The sequence below is a fragment of the Oryctolagus cuniculus genome, chromosome 8 (genome assembly GCF_051225735.1).
Source record: "Oryctolagus cuniculus isolate XC-2025 breed Fujian yellow rabbit chromosome 8, ASM5122573v1, whole genome shotgun sequence".
Classification (NCBI taxonomy): Eukaryota; Metazoa; Chordata; class Mammalia; order Lagomorpha; family Leporidae; genus Oryctolagus; species Oryctolagus cuniculus.
Genome location: NC_142874.1, coordinates 2,828,599 through 2,851,357, shown reverse-complemented (window position 1 = coordinate 2,851,357; position 22,759 = coordinate 2,828,599).

The window sequence follows — 22,759 nt, the reverse complement described above, 5'->3', positions numbered from 1 at the left end:
TGCCAGCATCCCATATGGGCACCAGTTTGAGTCCCAACTGCTCCTCTTCCTATCCAGCTCTCAGCTGGTGGCCTGGAAAATCAGTAGAAGATGGCCCAAGTCCTTGGGCCCCTGTACCTGCATGGGAAGACTGGAATAGGATCCTGGCTCCTAACTTTGTATCGGCTCAGCTCTGTCCATTGTGGTCATTTTGGGAATGAACCAGTGGAACGGAAGACCTCTCTCTCTCTCTCTCTGGTTCTATCTCTTTAACTCTGTCTTTCAAATAAATAAAACAATTCTTTAAAAAAATCACTGAATTCAAAATGTCGACTTCATTCCTATAGATTACTTTTTAGGTACTCTATTACCACAATCAGACTGGCTTATTTCATTAAGTATAATGATTTCCAGTTGCATCCATTTTTTTTGCAAACAACAGGATATCATTTTTAACCATTGTATAGTATTCCTTGGTGTATATATAACACATTTTCTTTATCTAATCTTCAATTGATGGACATCTGGGTTGATCTGAAATCTTAGCCCTTGTGGATTGAGCTGCAATCAACATAGGGAAAAAGATAAATTTTTCATACACTGATTTCTTTTAATGTAACTGCACCGGTTTACATTCCCATCAACAATAAATTAGGATATTTTTCCCCCTCATCCTAGTCAGAATTTGTTGTTTGCTGATTTCTCCATTGGAGCTATTGTAACTGTGGTGAGGTGAAACATCATTGTAGTTTGATCTGCATTTCTCTGATGGCTAGTGATCCTGAACATTTTTTCATGTGTTTATTGCCATTTGAATTTCCTCTCTTGATAAAAAGGCTGTTCAAGTCTTTTGCCCCCCTTTTAACCAGATTGCTTGTTTTCTTCTTGTTATATTTCTTGACATTTTGTGTGTGCTGATTACTGGCTTGTAAATGTTTTCTTCCATTCTGTCATGCTTCTTCATTTGGCTGAGTTTTTCCTTTGCAGGGAAGAGGCTTCTCCACTTGATGTAATCCCATTTGTCAATTTTGGCTTTGACTGCTTGTGCTTCTGGGATCTTTTCCAAGAAGATTCTTCCTCTGCCAATATGTTGTAGAGTTCCTCCAATGTATAGTCTAGTAATTTGATGGTATCGGGTCATATCATAGATGTAGGTCTTTGATCCATGTTGGGTAGATTTTTGTGTAAGGTGTAAAGTAGGGGTCTTGTTTCATACTTCTGCATGTGGAGATCTAGTTTTCCCAGCATCATTTGTTGAAGAGACTGCCCTTGATTCAAGGATATATTTTAGCTCCTTTGTCAATGATCAGTTGGTCGCAGATGCATGGATGATTTCTCAAGTTTCTACTCCTTCCATTGGTCTACACATCTCTCTTTTTTTATAACCAATACCAGGCTGTTTTGATTTTACCTCACTGATCTTTTTTATTTTATATTTCAATTGTGTTTATTTCTTCCCTAATATTAATTATTTCCTCCTAATAATTTGGAGTTTGTTTTGTTGTTGCTTTTCTAGGTCCTTGAGATGCACTGATAGCTCATTTATTTGGTATGTTTCAAATTCATTGATGTAGGCACCAATTGCTATAAACTCACTTAACCCTACTTTTGTTACATCTCATAAGTTTTGATATATTATCATCTTCATTTGTTACCAGAATGTTTTTATTTTTTTAAATTTCTTCTGTTACCTACTATTCATTCAGAGCATGTTGTTCATCCTCCATGTGTTCACAAATGTTCTGGAGTTTCTTGAGTGCTTGATTTCCAATTCTATTACTTTGTGGTATGAGATGATGTATAGTATTGTTGAGATATGCTTTATTACCTAGCATATGATCTATTCTAGAGAAAGTTCCATGGACTGATGGAAAGAATGTGTATTCTTTAACTGTGGCATGAAAAATTTTGCAGATTTCAGTTAGATCCATTTGGTCCCTAGTGTCAATTAACTGTCATTTTTTGTTGATTTTCTGTCTAGGAGATCTGTTCATTGATGAAAGTGGCTTGTCGAAGTCCTCCATTAGTATTGTATTGTAGTCTATGCTTCTCTTTGAATTCATTAATCTTTCTTTTAAATGCCCAGGTATCCTATAATTGGGTTTATATTCATTTACTATAGTCACAGTTTCCTGTTGAATGGATCCCTTAATCATTACATAGTGCCCCTCTTAGTCTCTTTTAACAGTTTTTTTTTGTTGTTAAAGTCTATTTTATCTGATATTAGGATTGCTATAACTGCTCTTTTTTGCTTTCCACTAGCATCAATTATCTTTTTCCATCCTTTCAGTTTCAGTCTGTGTGTGTCTTTGTTGGTGAGGTGTGATTCTTGAAAGCTATACCTTGGTGGGTCTTGGTTTTTTAATCTTTTCAATCAGTCTATATCTCTAAACTGAAGAATTGAGGCTATTTACATTCAAGGTTATTATTATGTAATGACATGGCCCTGAGATTTTCCATACATACTCTTATTGTTTACTTTAGATTTCTTTTGTATTTTTACTGGGAGATTTTCTGTCTTCATTTTTTCATAATGATGAATATATTCCTGTATTTCTGTGTGTAGCATATCCTGAAGCATGTTTTATAAGGCCAGATGAATGATAACAAATTCAATTTCTGTGTGTTATGAAAGGTCATTATTTACTTTCATTCATAAGTGATAGCTTTGCAGAGTCTGGTATTCTCTGTTTTCATTTTTTTCTCTTAAAACTTAAACTATGTATCTGCATTCTTCCATAGCCAATAGAGATTCTGACAAGAAGTCAGCTGTGGGACTAGTTGGAATGTCTCTGAAAATAATCTGGCATTTCTCTCATGCACACCTTAGAAACTTTTCTTTGTTTTACTATTAAAAGTTCAACTTTCAAAGGTGGGCTGGTCTCCTGACCCCGTGTCCTTTGCCTTATGTCCTCTGAACTTAGGGGAGCCTGAGTGCAAAACCTAAGTGGGTGATGTTGAAAGGCTACAAGAGAGTGCTGGAAGGGGAGTGGATGTGACACAGACGACCAGTGGGGAGAGCAGGGATGCCCAGGGCTCCGAGTCCACACATCAGCACTGGAAGGTGAGGTGAGCTCAGCAATGCGAGATATTGGTGGGGAAACAGCGGACAGAATCTAGAGGGAAGTGGGCTTGAGGCGGGAAAGTTCACCAGACTGACTACAGGAGAGAAGGGGAAAAAAGGTGGGGGGTACTGGTACAGACGAGTTTCTCTCTCTGCCAACCTTGCAAAGGTGAACAAGAGACAAAGAGCAGGCCCCACTCTTGATATACATAACAGAAGGGTAGAGTTAAGGAACTGAGGCGCTACAATTCAGTAGCCTAGGCAACCCAGTGGGAGTCTGCAGGAGAAACTGAGCCCACACAGACTCTTTGGGCAGAAGTCAGAGATCGGAAGCTAAATACCATCAATTCTGCACAGCCTTGCGGTATTACTTACCTCCTGAATAAAAAAATAAAAGAAAGAAAGAAAGAAAGAAAGAAAGAAAGAAAGAAAGAAAGAAAGAAAGAAAGAAAGATTTACCACGCATAACCTGAGGGTGTCACCTTTGCACACCTGTAACCGGAAAGAACCAGGCAGAGCTCTCAGGCCACACCCATCTCAAGCCTCCAAGGCTGCTCCAACAGCAGACAGTCCACTTAACACAGACATAATATTAAAAAAAAAATTCACAGTGAGGGAAGAAAAATTAACAATGCCAAGCAACAAACACAAAAATCGAGGGAACAAGATCAACGAAGACACTATGATGCCTCCAAATAAACAAAACACCCCAAGCCAAGATTATGAAGATGATGAGATAGAAGAAATGCAAGATACAGATTTCAAAAAATTTATGATAAGAACATTTAGAAGTTTTCAAAAGGAAATCCTTGAACTACAGAAATCCTTATTGGACAGGATTGAAAATCTCTCTCGTGAAAATGAAATTTTAAGGAAGAATCAAAATGCAGAAACTAGTAGAACAGGAAAGTGTGATAGTGAAGAGAAATCAAAATGAAATGAAGAATTCAATAGATCAAATGACAAACACATTAGAAAGCCTTAAAAACAGAATGGGTGAAGCAGAAGAGAGAATATCGGACTTAGAAGATAGAGCACAGGAAAACATACAGTCAAACCAAAGAAAAGAAGAGGAAATTAGAAATCTAAAAAATATTGTTGGGAATCTATAGGATACTATTAAAAAAACCAACATTTGAGTTCTAGGAGTTCCTGAAGGCATGGAGAGAGAGAAAGGATTAGAAGGCCTTTTTAGTGAGATACTAGCAGAGAACTTTCCAGGTTTGGAGAAGGACAGAGACATCCTAGTACAGGAAACTCATAGAACCCCCAATAAACATGACCAAAAGAGATCCTCACCACGACACGTGGTAATTAAACTTACCACAGTGAAACATAAAGAAAAGATCCTAAAATGTGCAAGAGAGAAACGTCAGATTACTCTCAGAGGATCTCCAATCAGACTCACAGCAGACTTCTCATCAGAAACACTACAGGCTAGGAGGGAATGGCGAGACATAGCACAGGTGCTAAGAGAGAAAAATTGCCAGCCCAGAATATTATATCCTGCTAAGCTCTCATTTGTGAATGAAGGTGAAATAAAGACCTTTCATAGCAAACAGAAATTGAAAGACTTTGTGGCCACTCATCCAGCCCTGCAAAAGATACTTAAAGATGTGCTACACTCAGAAACACAGAAACACGGCCATCAATATGAAAGAAGGTAAAGGAAGAACACCTACCAGTAAAAGAGCATGGGAAGCTCAAAGCATATACTAGAAAATATCTCTGGGAAAATGGCAGGGCAAAGTCACTATGTATCAATAGTCACATTAAACATTAATGTTCTAAATTCTTCAGTTAAATGACACCGATTGGCTGATTGGCTCAAAGAACACAACCCAACTATTTGTTGCCTACAAGAAACACATCTCTCTAACAAAGATGCATGCAGACTGAAAGTGAAAGGTTGGAAAAAGATATTCCATGCCAACAGAAACCAAAAAAAAAAGCAGGTGTAGTCATATTAATATCAGACAAAATAAACTTTAATACAAAAACTGTTAAGAGAGACAAAGAGGGACACTATATATTGATTAAGGGTTCAATTCAACAGGAAGATGTAACTATTATAAATGTATATGCACCCACCGGTCTATTTAAAAGATATGTTTGTTAGGGTCTGAAAAAGCCCACCGCCCAAGGAACGACTCCAAGAGACTTTTTCTCTCATGCAACCAGCAAAGGGTTAAATTTATTGATCCAACATGTTGGGGCCCTCTGACAAGGACAGAGGAGCAGTGAGGAACTACAGCATAGGGTTTATAAAGGCAAAAACCGCAAAATTGGGAGGAGGGAGAGAATACATGGTTGTTAAGCAGTTGCTAAAATCTTACAATCAGCAATTATGATCTTAAGACATAGACAAATCACATTTTTATTATTAGCCCAGGTAACCCAGGTGCAACCTTTCTACTTTTAAGCTTGAGCAATCATGCTAGGGGGTTTTTGTGCATTGCCAAGGGTGATGTAGTGCACTGCTATTGTCCGACTATTTGAGATCATAATTTCAGACCAGAGTCTCATGGTGGGGGTGCTTTCCCAGAATGCAGTCTCAAGTGCTCCAAAATGGAGTCCCTACTGTCAAGGTGCTACTTTACTCTGTCTTATTTTCACAGCTGCACCAGGAAGGTTTAAACCTGTAAGCTTAAGCTTAACTTTTTACACCTGCACATATACAATTTTAACTCTTCATTCCCCACTCCTTGTTGTGAGGATCTCTAATCTTAGAGATTATTCGTTTTTGTCTCTTTTAATGTGACATGTTGTTGTCTTACAACCATGAGTTTAACATTTTTAACTTGTTCCCGCATGAAGGTGATGAGTCTATTTAACACACAAGGTCCTATGGTTACAATTAGGAGTAGAACAATTAAGGGTCCTGTTAGGGCTGACAGTAGAGTAGTAAGCCATGGGGACTGGCCGAACCATGACTCAAACCATCCTTGTTGAGTTTCCCTCTCCCGTTGCTGTTTTTTCAGTCATTTTCTGAGTTTGGCCACGGAGTTTCTAACCACCCCAGTTTAGTCGGCATAAAAACGATTTTTTTTTTTTAGGGCCGCGCATAACCCACCCCCATGAAAATGAGATTCAACCCCCGTCTGTTCTGTAATACTGAAATGCAGATACTGGGCTACATCTGGGAGACTGTGGAAGATTTGTCAGGCAGAAGGGGCGGGGATCTCCACCTGGCAGGTTATCAGGTAGAAGGGGGCAGGGCAGGATGCAAAGGCTGTGCTGCCCATGAAACATTGTCAGGATGACTGAGATGTAGATGCATATGCTGGACACATTAGGCCTTTATGTCACACACACATAAGCTCATAACTGACTTTCTGCCTATTATTTTCCCCTCAAGAGGTAATACCCAAAATTTTTCTTTGGGATTATGGATGGAGTTCCATTTTCTGTAACTTCTTCGAAGCTGGCATGTGGGTGTCAAGGGGGATTTGGGTATTTCCTCTTGCTACCTGTCTTATGGTGTGCAACAGTGGCCTTGGAAAGACTGTGTTGCTCGGTCCAGAGGGCTGCTCAAGTTGTCCAGTGGAATGGGCTGGAAGTCTTGCCTGATGACCATTTGGAGTTCAACAGCTTTTAGTCTGTTAAGAGACAAAACGAACAAGGGCATTAAAAACACACAGTGCAAAGAGAAGCATCAAGATTGCAGAAGTTAGTGGGCCAAGGAGAGGAAATAGCCAGGATTTCCGTGACCAGATATCAGGCCAGGAATCCCAGCCCTGCTTGGCCTGGTCCTGGAGCTGTTTGGCTTTTTCCAGGAAAAGTACAAATTTGGGTTTTTGCCTGTCTAGTCTGATTGACCCAGAGACAATTTTTTTTTTTTTTTGATATTTTGTAGCCGTTTTGCTAGGAAGTTAAGCCAATGTACAAGACTAGAGTCTCAGGCTGGGAAAAGGACAGACTAATGAATTATTTACATTTAACCATTTATATTATGGATTATTGTGCACCCCCCCCCAAGAGATAGGCCCTTTAAGTCCTCAGTGAGGACTTGTCCAAATCGGTGTAGGGCTATCTGAGTTAGCTGTTACTGAAAGTCTTGTTTTTAGGAACTGGCAGGGAGGGCTTTCTATGCTTAATGTTATTAGATAGACTTTTAAGGCCTGGCTGGGTGTGTGAGGCCCAGACCTATCCATGGGGTGCTGGAAGAGAATTGAAAGAGATGCAAATCTCCTTTAAGGGAGGCACCCTGTTGACTTGCATTACATGGCTAGACTAGGAGGAGAGCTGAATAGGAGGCTGATAGAAATAGGCAACTTGCGTTTCACTGACCCTAGGCCGTCCCCTCAATAGCAGTGGCTGGAGCTGGAAGCTGGGCAGAGGCTGGGCAGAGCCAAAGACTTTTTAGTTCAGGGCCACAGGGTCTGCAGTTCTGAACCAGGGGTCCTTCGACACCCAGGGCAGTTCCATGTCCAGTGACTGTGCTCTTGGCAGAGCTGACAGAAGGCATTTGCTGTCACGACACCTGCTTGCCCAATGCCCTGGCTCCTTATATCAGCAACAGGTGCCGTTTGGGGTGCATTGGCCTTGCTAGGTCTCCTTGACAGCAGATCATCGTGTAAAGCAGCCATTGATTGGCCTGTTGCCTGTCCTTACATTGCTCCTGCTGCTAGCTTGCTCCTCATTTTCCTGGTCTCTAATAAAGTAGACCAAGGAGGCAGCCTCTATGATGTCAGTCAAGGGGGTGCTCAACCCAATCCTGATTTTTGGAAATTTTTTTAAAATATCAGGGTGAGCTAGAAAAACTATGGTCATGGGCAAATTCTGACACTTAGTATTTTCCTGCGAGTTAAGACCGTGCCCATGAGGAGAACTATGACCCTTTAGGTAAGATCAACTGTGGTGACCTGCTTGCATACTTTGAGGTCATCAGTGTAACTTTTTACACCGAAAAATTGATCTAGTTGTCACATTATTTTATAGTTTAACCTTTTTTGTTGTTGTTGTTGTTTGGGGCCCTATACTGTGGCCAGTCATTATCACAGAAAAGGTCAGTCATCCCTTACATAAGGTCTGGGGATCAAACCGTACATCACAGTGGAGAGTCCTGCAGAACAGTAGTAACTTCCCTTCTGGAAGAGAAAAGAGGAGAAGTGAGGCAGCGAGTTGGGTCTCTAGCCTGACTTTTTGGGCTTTTAGATTTAACTGGCAGTTTAACCAGTGTTTACTGTGTAGCCTGACTTAGAGGAGAAATTGTGGCAGAGGTCTCTGCCATTCTTTGGCTTCCAGGTATTTACCGTGTAGCCTGTGGACACTAGAGTTTTCTTGGGTTTCTGGAACCCAGTTTTCTAGCATCTGCCGCATAACCATAACTTAACAGAGACAGTAGAGTACACAATGGATTAACATGAATTTTATGTCTCTTGTTGTCGAATAAACCAGAAATAAAAAAAACCTTGTATATAAGAGTTTACATAATTTAGGATTATTTAACAGAGTCAAAAAAAGAGCTTACAGGACCTAACTCTAGAAATGGCAGAGTAACCGAATAATCAGACACTGTTAAAATAGATGTTACAGTTTTTGCAAAAACAGATTTTAAGATTTATGATTTGGACCATTTTTAGATATTTACTAACATTAGTACACATTTTAAAAAAAAAAAAAACCCATTGTTATAACAGAAGATCAGACTTTAACTTTAGGTTAGTGTAATTTTGGCATTAGCACTCAACTCTGTAAACAATATTTTAAAATTGTAAACATTTTAAAACTTTTTATGACTTGTTTACACCTTTTGAAACTTTATACCCATAGTTACTTTTACATAGCCTTGAATTGTCATGTATGGACAACCTATGAGAATGCATGTTAACAAACTCAAACAGTTTTTTTTATTGAATTTGAGATGTTAAAAGTATATATAATATATTTTCCCAAGTTTTACTTAGCACTGATGCCTAGATGACTTAAGACACTGAGTTATTAATGAATACCACACCATTATCTGAAATAAAAGTTAAAATTACATTTTTATGTTTTTAAGTAACATGAGGATAACACCTCCTGGACAGCAAACACTAGTGCATGTTTACAGCTTTGAAAAGATCTTCCTCATTAAGAGAAACAAGTTTAAAGCATATTATAGACATGTAAAACTGAGCAAGCAAGCCACTGAGCAAACCGAAGGGTGTTTGCATTACCTCAATTTTCTGAACCAATCTGCATTGGCTTACTTTAGTTAACAACATAAAGGCTTGTATACATAGAATTTACTTTTATTTTTATAAGACCACTTTAGCTGGAAAGCAAAAACATAAATACAGTATAGGTCTGACACCATTTATAACGTTTTAATATATTTTATATAATTTGAATTGACCCAAGCAGCTGTTACTTTAACAAATTTAGAGTCTCATTCTTTGAGAGTTCCAGGGATCCAGCTGGAAGCCCAAAGTTGGAAGACTCGGTTTAGAATTTAAGCTGTCAGAGAGTCAAACCATTTAGCCAAAATTAGTACATTTCTGATCAGTTGGGTAATCAGACATTAAAAACAGATAAACAGTGTAAACAAACTTCGCACTGTAGTTTTTTTTTTTTAATTAAGACTCATAATGGCAATAGAAAAACACAAAACCTTCAAGACAGGTGAACACTCTCATCAGATAAGTCAGGGACAGTAGCACAGAAAAGAGCTGATTATCAGCATATGAACCCATTGTTTAGGTTTTTATTAGCTGCAAAGAGAAAAGCTAATCAGGTTGGAAAGGGTTAATGGCTTAAGGTTCTGGCTCCCTTAGGTAAGGCCAGCAGTGGTATTGAATTGGAAATTCCTCCAGGAGAGGAAAAAGAAGCAGCCCTGGTGTGGGGGCTCTGCCTAGAGATATTTGGCTATGCCTGCCTGGGTGCAGCAGGCCACATGGACTAGAATAGAGTGCAGAGAAAGGCTGTGTTCCCCCATTTACAGGGAAGACTGCACACACCAGGGCCTGGCAGGACTAACCTTGGGGTTGGGTAGGTGCGCCGTTTTACTAAGAGTGTTGGGAACCTCCTATAATTTAACCAAAGCCAGATCAATTAGGACTACTGCAGACACTCAGTCAATTACAACAGATAGTTAACTTTAGCTCTTTTCCAGATTTAGTCCTGTAGGACCCCAAAAGCGGTGTCCTCTTGTGACGACCCCAGAAACACAGACTCCAGACCAGACGATGCAATAGAGCACGAGGTAATTTTATTTATTTCATTTGCGCAAATGGGCCCTCTACTGCTGCAAGCAGCGAGCAAGCGAGAGGAGCCCCGAGCAGCTATCTCACACAGCTTTTAAGGGGCAAAACCACAAAATTAACATACCATAGGGTGGCGTAAGTTTATTGGGTAACTACAAGGGGAGGAGGTCGTCGAGGAGGAGGAGAGAACAGAAACGGGGGCTACGTGCCCTACGTGTCTAAGCTTGGACAAGGGGAGGGGGTCCTTGAAGAGCAGAAAGGGGTGGCTACGTGCCCTACGTGTCTCGCGGTTTCTTTGTTAAGCTTGAACAAGCACAGGGGAGGGGGCTTATGTGCATACCAGGATGTTCTGTCGCCCTTATCTCTGGGTAGTAGCCCTTATCTCTGGGTAGTAGCCCTTATCTCTGGCTAGTAGCTATCTGCTTTCTCTGTGAACTTAGTTTACTCCCCATTTCCCAGGACTGTTTTATTAAGGCCATTTTATGGCGGCTCTCGGCCGCTCCTTTCAGTCCTTAGGCAATCAAAGCTTAGCAACAGTAATAGTTCACAAAAAACTTTAAGACGCACCAGAGCTACCATAAGCTGCAAAGATGGAAAACTTTCTACAAGGTTGGAAAGGGTTAACAGGTAACAGCTTTTCCCTGGGTGGAGACCTGTGGAATTTCCCTCTCCCTTTTTCCTGGCCAGTGGTATAGGAATGGAGATGAGGAGAGCAAAAGAGTGGGGGAGGGAGCCCCCGGGAGGAGGAGGAAGGCAGAAAGCAATGAAGCTCCTCAGTCTGGGGGCTGAGTGGGGTTTGAAATCTCCTATCGCTCAAGGTTACCCACTACCTAGTTGTCTGAGTTTAACTGAAGAGCCAATATTAGCCTCGACAGAAGCTAAGCCCTGCTCACGTAGCAGTAGGCAGCGTGACCAGGCGTCCCTCCGAGAGACCTGGTCCTCGGGTCGCAGTCCGGCCGTCTGGAAGCTGAAGCAAGCTCAGGGGGTCTCCAGGCTCTCAGCCAACTGCCCTTCCTAATTTCCCTCCCATTCCTTACAATCCCTCTGGAGTTTCAGCCTTAGCTAAGCCGTGGCTGGGGGGACTCCACCTTCTCGGAGAGCTATGGGGTGCCGGACACTCAACGGTCACTTCCACAGATCCGGTCCCACTTGAGGGAAGGAATACTGACCTTCAATGTCTTCTTAAAAACCCCATCTGGGTGCCCATGACGGCCAGGCTGGAGAATGGCCTCTTTCACTCTGCTAATGAGTGGTAAATGGAATGAGCCCTCTGAGGGCCTGTCCACTCCAAGAGCAGGCCATTTAGAGGCACCTAAAGACTGACACTTTACCTTTTTGACTGACAAAGAAAGGTATGTGCCTAGTGGCTTACCTCCTACCAATGATTCAAAGTTAGAGACAAAGGTGTAGACACAATCTGGCCCATGTTAGCAAACAACACAATGTACACAAACAGACAAACAGCATAGAGAAGCAGCACACAAGGACCACACAAAGTGTCTACCAAACAGGAGCCATCAGGGCGTCCCATACAAATACAAAAGACTAAGGAGCTCGATCAAATACCAAAGTTTCAGCAGTACAAACAAAACCTGAGTCTCTGCACTCAATTTCCCTACTGCAGGCAACCCACCAAACAGGAAACACTGGGGGTCCCCAGTTCTCCCTTTCTCCCAGGGCATTCCGGGAGAAGAAATCAACAGGATTGAATCCAAAAAAAAAAAAAAAAAAAAACATTATAAAAAATCAGCCAAACGAGGAGCTGGTTTTTTGAAAAAATAAACAAAATTGACACCCCATTGGCCCAACTAACTAAAAAGGGAAGAGAAAAGACCCAAATCAATAAAATCAGAGAAGAAAAAGGAAACGTAACAACAGACACCACAGAAATAAAAAGAATCATCAGAAATTACTACAAGGACCTGTATGCCAGCAAACAGGAAAATCTATCAGAAATGGATAGATTCCTGGACACATGCAATCTACCAAAATTGAACCAGGAAGACATTGAAAACCTAAATAGACCCATAACTGAAACAGAAATTGAAACAGTAATAAAGGCCCTCCCAACAAAGAAAAGCCCTGGACCAGATGGATTCACTGCTGAATTCTACCAGACATTGAAAGAAGAACTAATACCATTTCTTCTCAAACTATTCAGAACAATCAAAAAAGAGGGAATCCTCCCAAATTCTTTCTATGAAGCCAGCATCACCTTAATCCCTAAGGCAGAGAAAGATGCAGCACTGAAAGAGAATTACAGACCAATATCCCTGATAAACATAGATGCAAAAATCCTCAATAAAATTCTGGCCAATAGAATGCAACAACACATCAGGAAAATCATCCACCCAGACCAAGTGGGATTCATCCCTGGTATGCAGGGATGGTTCAACATTCGCAAATCAATCAATGTGATTCACCACATTAACAGACTGCAAAAGAAAAACCATATGATTATCTCAATTGATGCTGAGAAAGCATTTGATAAAATTCAACACCCTTTCATGATGAAAACTCTAAGCAAATTGGGTATAGAAGGAACATTCCTCAATATAATCAAAGCAATTTATAAAAAACCCACGGCCAGCATCCTATTGAATGGGGAAAAGTTGGAAGCATTTCTACTGAGATCTGGCACCAGGCAGGGATGCCCACTCTCACCACTGCTGTTCAATATAGTTCTGGAAGTTTTAGCCAGAGCCATCAGACAAGAAAAAGATATCAAAGGAATACAAATTGAGAAGGAAGAAGTCAAACTATCCCTCTTTGCAGACGATATAATTCTTTACTTAGAGGATCCAAAGAACTCTACTAAGAGATTATTGGAACTCATAGAGGAGTTTGGCAAAGTAGCAGGGTATAAAATCAATGCACAAAAATCAACAGCCTTTGTATATACAAGCAATGCCATGGCTGAGAAAGACTGCTAAGATCAATCCCATTCACAATAGCTGCGAAAACAATCAAATACCTTGGAATAAACTTAACCAAGGACGTTAAAGATCTCTACGATGAAAATTACAAAATCTTAAAGAAAGAAATAGAAGAGGATACCAAAAAATGGAAAAATCTTCCATGCTCATGGATTGGAAGAATCAACATCATCAAAATGTCCATTCTCCCAAAAGCAATTTATAGATTCAATGCAATCCCAATCAAGATACCAAAGACATTCTTCGCAGATCTAGAAAAAATGATGCTGAAATTCATATGGAGGCACAAGAGACCTCGAATAGCTAAAGCAATCTTGTACAACAAAAACAAAACCAGAGGCATCTCAATACCAGATTTTAGGACATACTACAGGGCAGTTGTAATCAAAACAGCATGGTACTGGTACAGAAACAGATGGATAGACCAATGGAACAGAATTGAAACACCAGAAATCAACCCAAACATCTACAGCCAACTTATATTTGATCAAGGATCTAAAACTAATTCCTGGAGCAAGGACAGACTATTCAATAAATGGTGCTGGGAAAACTGGATTTCCACGTGCAGAAGCATGAAGCAAGACCCCTACCTTACACCTTACACAAAAATCCACTCAACATGGATTAAAGACCTAAATCTACGACCTGACACCATCAAGTTATTAGAGAACATTGGAGAAACCCTTCAAGATATTGGCACAGGCAAAGAATTTCTGGAAAAGACCTGGGAGCCACAGGCAGTCAAAGCCAAAATCAACTATTGGGATTGCATCAAATTGAGAAGTTTCTGTACTGCAAAAGAAACAGTCAGGAAAGTGAAGAGACAACCGACAGAATGGGAAAAATTATTTGCAAACTATGCAACAGATAAAGGGTTAATAACCAGAATCTACAAAGAGATCAAGAAAATCCACAAAAAAACACGAACAACCCACTTAAGAGATGGGCCAAGGACCTCAATAGACATTTTTCAAAAGAGGAAATCCAAATGGCCAACAGGCACATGAAAAAATGTTCAAGGTCACTAGCAATCAGGGAAATGCAAATCAAAATCACAATGAGGTTTCACCTCACCCCAGTTAGAATGGCTCACACACAGAAATCTACCAACAACAGATGCTGGAGAGGATGTGGGGAAAAAAGGACACTAACCCACTGTTGGTGGAAATGCAAACTGGTCAAGCCCCTATGGAAGTCAGTCTGGAGATTCCTCAGAAACCTGAAGATAACCCTACCGTTCGACCCAGCCATCCCACTCCTTGGAATTTACCCAAAGGAATTTCAATTGGCAAACAAAAAAGCAGTCTCCACCCTAATGTTTATTGCAGCTCAATTCACAATAGCTAAGACCTGGAACCAACCTAAATGCCCATTAATGTTAGACTGGATAAAGAAATTATGGAATATGTACTCTTTAGAATACTATACCGCAGTAAAAAAAAATGAAATTCGGTCATTTGCAACAAAATGGAGGAATCTGGAACACATCATGCTGAGTGAAATAAGCCAGTCCCAAAGGACAAATATCATATGTTCTCCATGATCGGTGACAACTGACTCAACACCAAAATGGAAACCTGTTGAAGTGAAATAGGCACTATGAGAAATGGTGACTTGATCAGCATAGCCCTGACTGTTAATGAACAACTTAATACATTATCCCTCTTAGTAGTTTTTTGTCTGCTCTACTTAATACTATTGGTTTAATTCTGTAATTAATACACAGTTATTCTTAAATGTTGAAATTTAACTGAAAAGTGATCCCTGTTAAATATAAGAGTGGGAATAAGAGAGAGAAGAGATGTACAACTTGGGACATGCTCAAGCTGACTTGCCCCAAATGGTAGAGTTAGAAACATACCAGGGGATTCCAATTCAATCCCATCAAGGTGGCATGTACCAATGCCATCTCACTAGTCCAAGTGATCAATTTCTGCTCACAACTGATCATAATGAAAGGACTAAGAGTCAAATGGATCACATAAACAAGTCTAGTGCCTGCTAATACTAGCCGATAGAATAAATAAAGGGGAGAACAATCCAACATGGGAAGCGAGATACACAGCAGACTCATAGAATGGCGGGTGTCCTAAACAGCACTCTGTCCTCAGAATCAACCCTAAAAGCATTCGGATCTGGCTGAAAAGCCCATGAGAGTATTACAGGCATGGAAAGCCAAGACACTCTGGCAAAAAAAAAAAAAAAAAAACCTAAATGAAAGATCTCCACAAGTGAGATCCCAGTGGAAAGAACAGTTCTTCAAAGAAGGAGGTACCTTTCTCTGAAGGGAGGAGAGAGCTTCCACTTTGACTATGACCTTGTCTAAATAAGATAAGAGTCGGTGAACTCAAAAGGCCTCCATAGCCTTGGAAACTCGTGACTGGAGCATAGGGAGATTTCTTATGCCATAAACAGGAGTATCAATTTGTAAAGTCAACAACAGGAGTCACTGTGCACTTACTCCTCATGTAGGATCTCTGTCCTTAATGTGCTGTACATTGAGATTTAATGCTATAACTAGTACTCAAACAGTATTTTTCACTTTGTGTTTCTATGTGGGTGCAAACTGTTGAAATCTTTACTTAATATATACTAAACTGATCTTCTGTATATAAACAAAATTGGAAATGAATCTTGATAAGAATGGAATTGGAGAGAGAGCGGGAAAGGGGAGGGTTGTGGGTGGGAGGGAAGTTATGGGGGGAAACCAATGTAATCCATAAGCTGTACTTTGGAAATCTATATTCATTAAATAAAAGTTAAAAAAATGAAAAAAAGGAAAAAAAAGAAAGGCTACAAGATGAGATTCTGGTTAATATATACAGGTTGTGGGTCATAGTCCTAACAGTATGTGCAACAGTGGATGCTGGCCAATGCAGTCACCCACATGCATGATCTATGTGAGGGTCTGACAGAGTAATAGTGGGACATCATATTTCCCAGACAAACTGGGGAGTGAGTGAAGCAGGCTAACCTCTTGCCTAGGACTGCTAGAGAAGGGGACGAGAGATTTGCAGGCTAGAAACAGAGCAAAGAGATAGCAGAAAGCACATCCCTTTTGTCCCTTCCTCAATTTGCACACCCAAGATTAGCAGTTGACCTCTTCTTAAATCTGAGTTGGTGGTAGTAGGGATGTTACACATCGTAAGTGAAGGGCCTAATACAGCTATGTTTCTGCCCATCTTTCCTGAAAATGTTCCAGCACATGATATTTCCTTAAAACAAACATAGACATGCACATCACTTGAGGCTTGACTGAGAGTTCTTGTAAAATATAAGTACACCTTGTGAACTTGAAAGATGCTAAATGTGTGGCCCCTCATGGGGATTTGAGTACTGTCATTAGGGCTGGATTTTGTCACTGGTGGTTTGCACTGTTCTCTCTACTAGAGTCTCTGGCCACTTCTATGGCATTCACCCCTGTTAGACATTTCCTCATGTTCTCAGTTAAAGGCACCAAACATGAATCCCTTTAGCTAGAATGAAATCTATGTGAATTGCCATAGATTGCAATTGGCTATATTTTTTATTATAGAATTTCTACCAGGGGCCTGTGCCATGACACAGTAGGTTAATCCTCTGCCTGCAGTGCTAGCATCCTATATGGGCACCTGTTCTAGTCCAGTTGCTCCACTTCAAGCCCAGCTCTCTGCTATGGCCTGGGAAAGCAATAGAAGATGGCCCAAGTCTTTGGACCCCTGCACCCACATGGGAGACCAGGAAGAAATGCCTGGTTCCTGGTCTCTGATCAGCACACCTCTGGCCATTGCAGCCATTTGGGGAGTGAATCAATGGAAAGAAGACCTTTCTCTGTCTCTCCCTCTCACTGTAACTCTACCTCTCAAATAAAATAAATAAAATCTTTTTGAAAAGAATTTGTGCCAGAAATTTCCTTAATCAAAGTGTGCTTTATTCTGACTTCATCATACACAGTGATGGAGCTAGGACAAAAAACAAGATCCATGTTGACCTCTCAACTAACATGCAGGTCCTTGTTTCTCTGCCTTGCCAATACAGCCCCACTCTACCTTGACCAGCCCTGTCCTGCCTTGATTGTTGGACACAATGCTATCAAAAGATGCCTACTACCAGCCTAGGATCTCTCTTACTCCTCCCAAGTTCTCTCCCCCTATTTCAACAGCTCAGCCTCAGAGTCCAGCCTCAGCCCAACCCCTCACAGCTCACACTATCTCAAAGGGACTTTAAATCTAGCCCAAATTCTCCCTTTGTCTCACTAGCCTAGCTTTAGCCCAGACCTTCAAGCCCCTCCCAGTTATTTTGTGCTATATAAAACACTAGTCTTTAAGGGAGGGGTTTCCCCTCTGCTTTGTATTCATTGGCAACTGTCTTAAATGCATTCACCTGGTAGTGAGCCCCTCCTAGGCTTTATTCTTCTAAATAAACCTGGTCTGAAAGTGGCTTAATGCTTTCCCCTCTTTTGTGACACACAGCATATCTTGTTGTGCAGGCTTGTGGTTGGAGGTTAAAGTACCTCAACCTTTACCATTTAAAAACCAATTTTTAAACAGGACTTGTAATGTGGCTTCACTAATGTGTGCTTGTGGTCTTAGAAATCCTCTTGGTTGCATTTTTTAAAAGACTTATTTTATTTATTTGAAAGAGTTACAGAGAGAAGTAGAGACAGAGAGAGGTCTTCCATTCACTGGTTCACTCCCAAATGACTACAATGGACAGCTGAACTAATCCAAAGTGGGAGCCAGGAGCTTCTTCTGGGTCTCTCTTGCTGGTGCAGGGGTCCAAGGACTTGAGCCATCTTCTACTGCTTTCCCAGGCCATAGCAGAGAGCTGGATCAGTAGAGGAGCAGCCAGGACTCGAACTAGTGCCTATATGGGATGTAGGCACTGCAGGTTGGGGCTTTAACCCACTGTACCAGGGCACCAGCCCAGTCTTAGCTGCTTTTATTGGGAGATGGGTGTCAAGATGGGAGCTGCTGGGAAGGCATTGATAGGCTTCCTTTATGAATTCTCAATAAATTTTAGAGCACTTTGATGATTTAAGCCCTTCAGATTAAAAGCTCATTAATAATTCCTGCTCAAAAATGCTGAAAATGATCAGCTATCTAAATCACAGATGTTGGCTAAGTGTTTTCTCTACAAATTGAAATTTCTATAGAGGACTTCATTTAATTTTTTTAGGAGTGAGGTTTTCAATAAGAGAAGACAAAGAGATACCTTTTTTCCTTGTCTTAGCAGAACTTAGTTTTGAGAAGTAAGGGGAGTGTGGAACCCAGTGACTATTGATGTCTACAGATGTGACTTCCTAGTGAATACTCCCATGATTTTCTACAGCTTTTCTATGTGAGTGAAATCAAGTGAGAAAGGACAGTATTCAAGCAAAAGGACTCTGGCCATCAATATGTTGTCCATAGTAGAGACTGGGGTGCATGAAGAGTCTTTAAAAATTTCATTAAAATGTCTCTCAAGGGGAAGAAAACTAGGTACTGATTTTTTAAATGAAACAAAATTATCTTTTAATTCAATTTCTCCTATGAACTTTTTTAAGCCCATTTGGATATGGTTTGCTCTATGTGAGGTCTAGAGAACTTTAGACAACAAGAGCCATTGTTGTCTCTGAGGCTGCATCATGTGTTGATTGGGCTTATACATTCAGAGTATGGGAACTCAAGTGTGGCCCACTGCACTTAGCCTGATAGAACAGTAGTAGTGATAATGGTAAGCTAGTACTGAGTCACTATATGCTAGACATGGCACTTAGCATTTTAAATGTGTTGTCCCACTTCATTCTTGCTTAAGCAGTAGGTTGCATTATTGTCATCATTTTAGAGGTGAGGAAGAACTGAGAGTGCCCAAGAAGCTGCTGCTAAGAAGTGGCCAAGCCAGCATTGAAACCTGGAAACATTCCTTAATGCTGATGCTTAATTTTGGTTGGATTTGTCATAGTCTGGCTAACTGTACATACTCTATATACTCTGTACACTGGATAAGGTTAAGAATTTTACAAGTCCTTGTACATGACCTAACTTGATGGGTCTAGAGAAGAATTTGATGCCCCAAGGGACTTTACATCCCACTTGAATAAAAAAATCTGAGACTACTAGTATTTCCCATTTCAGTCAACTTTCAGGAGAGTGATGAATAGAGTTATTTAGCACTGTGTCTTCAAAGAAATGTTGTGGGGCCAACACTGTGGGGTAGAAGGTAAAGCGCCACCTGCAGTGCTGGGGTCCCATATGGGTACCAGTTCAGTTCCTAGCTGTTCCACTTCTGATCCAGCTCTCTGATGTGGCCTGGGAAAGCAGTGGAAGATGGCCCAAGTCCTTGGGCCCCTGCACCAATGTGGGAGATCTGGAAGAAGTTCCTGGTTCCTGGCTTTGAATCAGCCCAGTCGGGCCATTGCATCCACTTGGGGAGTAAATCAGCAGATGTAAGACTTTCTTTCTCCCTCTCTCTCTGCCTCTCTGTAACTCTACCTTTCAAATAAATAAATCTTTAAAAAGAAAATGGATGTTGAACATTTTTGCTTGTCCTAGATATTCCATAGTAAAACACAAAGTAGCCTTTGTATTTCCAGCAGAGGGATTTTGGCTTTATTTTGGGAGTGACTGTAAAACAATGGGTAAAGCAAGTTCTGTGCTTGTGCAGGATCCAGGAAATATTTCATATAATTTTAAGCCTTACCACAACTGAATCCCCATGAGTGCTCACTAGAATTAAAGGTACTTTGGAGGGCTGGCGCTGTGGCGCAGTGGGTTAAAGCCCTGGCTTTAAGCACCGGCATCCCATATGGGCACCAGTTCTAGTACTGGCTGCTCCTCTTCTGATCCAGCTCTCTGCTGTGGCCTGGGATGGCAGTGGAGGATAGCCCAAGTCTTTGGGCCCCTGCACTCACATGGGAGACTTGGAAGAAGCTCCTGGCTTCAGATCAGTGCAATTCCAGCCATTACAGCCATCTGGGGAGTGAACCAGTGGGAGACCTCTCTCTCTCTGTCTCTACCTCTCTATATAACCCTTTCAAATAAATAAATCTTTTCAAATAAATAAATAAATCTTTCAAATAAATTAAGGGTACTTTGGGGACTCTCATTAGCACAGAGCACATAGTCAATATGCAAGTGAGTGAGTGTGTCTAGTTCAGTAAGGCAGGAGAGAGCTGGGGAGAGAAATGACACTTGACATTCCACTCCCTGAAGGTGGCAGTGGGCTATTTGGCTTCGAGCATGCTGTTGACTTCACTGGGTGTCATCCCCTCTACCTGAGATGGAAGCAGCCAGGTGCCCACTTGAAGCAACTCAGAGACAAGTCTTTGGGTGTGTTGCAATAAGGCCATTTCTGTAATGAATGGTTAGTAATAGAGCTGAGTGGAGACCCTGTGGCATGTTTCCCAGAGGTTTAATGTGGATAATTGCCACCTAAGAAGTGTCCAGACTTTCAACTTTCTCTCATTTGAGCTTCAGAGCTGCATCTACAGGTGGAGGTAAGTGGTACATGGTGTTTTGAAAATTATTTGGGGGATTCAGAGCTATAATAATGCATTAGACACATAATTAGGGTCTTGAATTTCCAGTGATGAGACACAGGATATGCACATGCTGAATGGACATTACTTGACTGGTTATAACAGGGTCACAGTGGATACAGTAGGAGAGAAGGAACAGGGCTTTTATCTTTATCTTTACTTCCATCCCCCATGTTTTAGATGCATCTCTGTGTTAAATTCTACCATCTTTACAGATTGTAGTAAATCTCTTGCTTTGTATTTACTTTTAAGAGCAAGGAAAGTGCTAGGTTCCCACTTTCTTCCAGCGGTGTTCCAAATTACTGCTCTATATATTCAGTAGAAAGTTGAAGACTATGATATTCATGCATCCATGGTTACATTAGCATCATTCCTTCCCCAGAGGCATCATTTTTTTTAAAAGCAATCACATTTATTAAAGAGATTTATTTATTTATTTGAAATGCAGTTACAGAGAGGCAGAGGCAGAGCCTCACAGAGAGGTCTTCCATCCAGTGGTTCACTCTCCAAATGACTGCAATGGCCAGAGATGAGCTGATCTGAAGCCAGCATCCAGGAGCTTCTTCCAGGTCTTCCACATGGGTGCAGGGGCACAAGGCCTTGGGCTGTTTTCTGCTGCCGTCCCAGGCCATGGCAGATAGCTGCACTAGAAGTAGAGTAGCCAGAACTCAAACTGGCACCCAGATGGGTTGTCAGGACTGTGGGTGGCAGCTTTATCCACTCTGTCACAGCACTGACCCCAGTGTGATCACTTTTTAGTGACCAGTTTTGAGAACATGTGTGTCAAGCCACAGACTTATTTTTAGGTACTTGTCACATCATAGCTTCAACAAAGGTAAGGTAGGAAAAGGGGAAAGGAAGACAGCTGTGCCTCCTGGGACCAGGAAGAGGTTTCTCAACGCATCCTGTCTTTTTGTGACTCTTCTGAAATCTCTGCCTTAGAAGCTGGAGTTTGGATTCGAGGATTCTCCTGTGAAGAGACAGCAAGGTCGGTCTCAGAGGTCTCAGGAAAGAACTGCGTACATTGTTTCTATCTGTTCTCAGCTTTTAGGAATCAAAACATTTCCTTCTCTCCCATGCTCCCCCTCTTTCCCTTCTATCTCTTTTATGATATGCTTCTTATTCTTTTAAGTACTAGTTCAGCAAATCCCCAAAATGATCCCCAATGATCCTTATCAGTATTCACACCCTTTGCACACTCACTGAATCTGAGATAGCCCTGTAGAAACAGTAGTATGTCATGCAAGTGATGACATATGACTTCTGAGGCACTTATAAAGATCACTCCCATCTGCCTTGGATTAGCTCCTCTGGGGAAAATCCCCATGCTGTAAGGATACTAAGGAAACCATGTGAAATGATACATGTGTGTAGAAAATAGGCTGTAGCCAAAATCTAGTGACAACGTGTCAACCATGTGAATGAGTTATAAGTGAGTCCATCAGCCTTAATCGAGTATTCAGATGATGACAGCTCCAGTGAATGTCCAACTTCAGCCTCAGGAGAGAGCCTGCACACACTCAATCCTCTCAAACATTCCCAACTCGCAGGAATGTAAACAATAGCAACCAATGATCTAATGATTTTTTTAAAGCCACAGTTTGGAAAGTTTCTTGAGAGAAGCATTAGATAGCATAAGTTAGTATATTTTTGGTTGTTAGAAAGGAAAACCTCTTGGCTTCCATATTTTCCTTTAAGAGAAACTGTGCTCAAAGACATTTCACCTCATACAGCAGTACTCCTAGAAACACAGAGTAGCAGCAGAGAGGCATGTACACTATGATTCTGAGTGCTTAATATTTACTTTGAGGGACAATTGGGGACAGATGCCTTTGTTGTGTCTGACTCTAGGATTATAACTGTCCTACAAGGCTACACCACTGAGATGCATAAACATATCGCTGTGGGAGCTGCTTCCTTAGTAAGCAAAAAGGAGAGAGAGAGAGAGAGAGAGAGAGAGGGAGAGGGAGAGAGGGAGAGGGAGAGGGAGAGGGAGAGGGAGAGGGAGAGGGAGAGGGAGAGGGAGAGGGAGAGGGAGAGGGAGAGGGAGAGGGAGAGGGAGAGGGAGAGGGAGAGGGAGAGGGAGAGGGAGAGG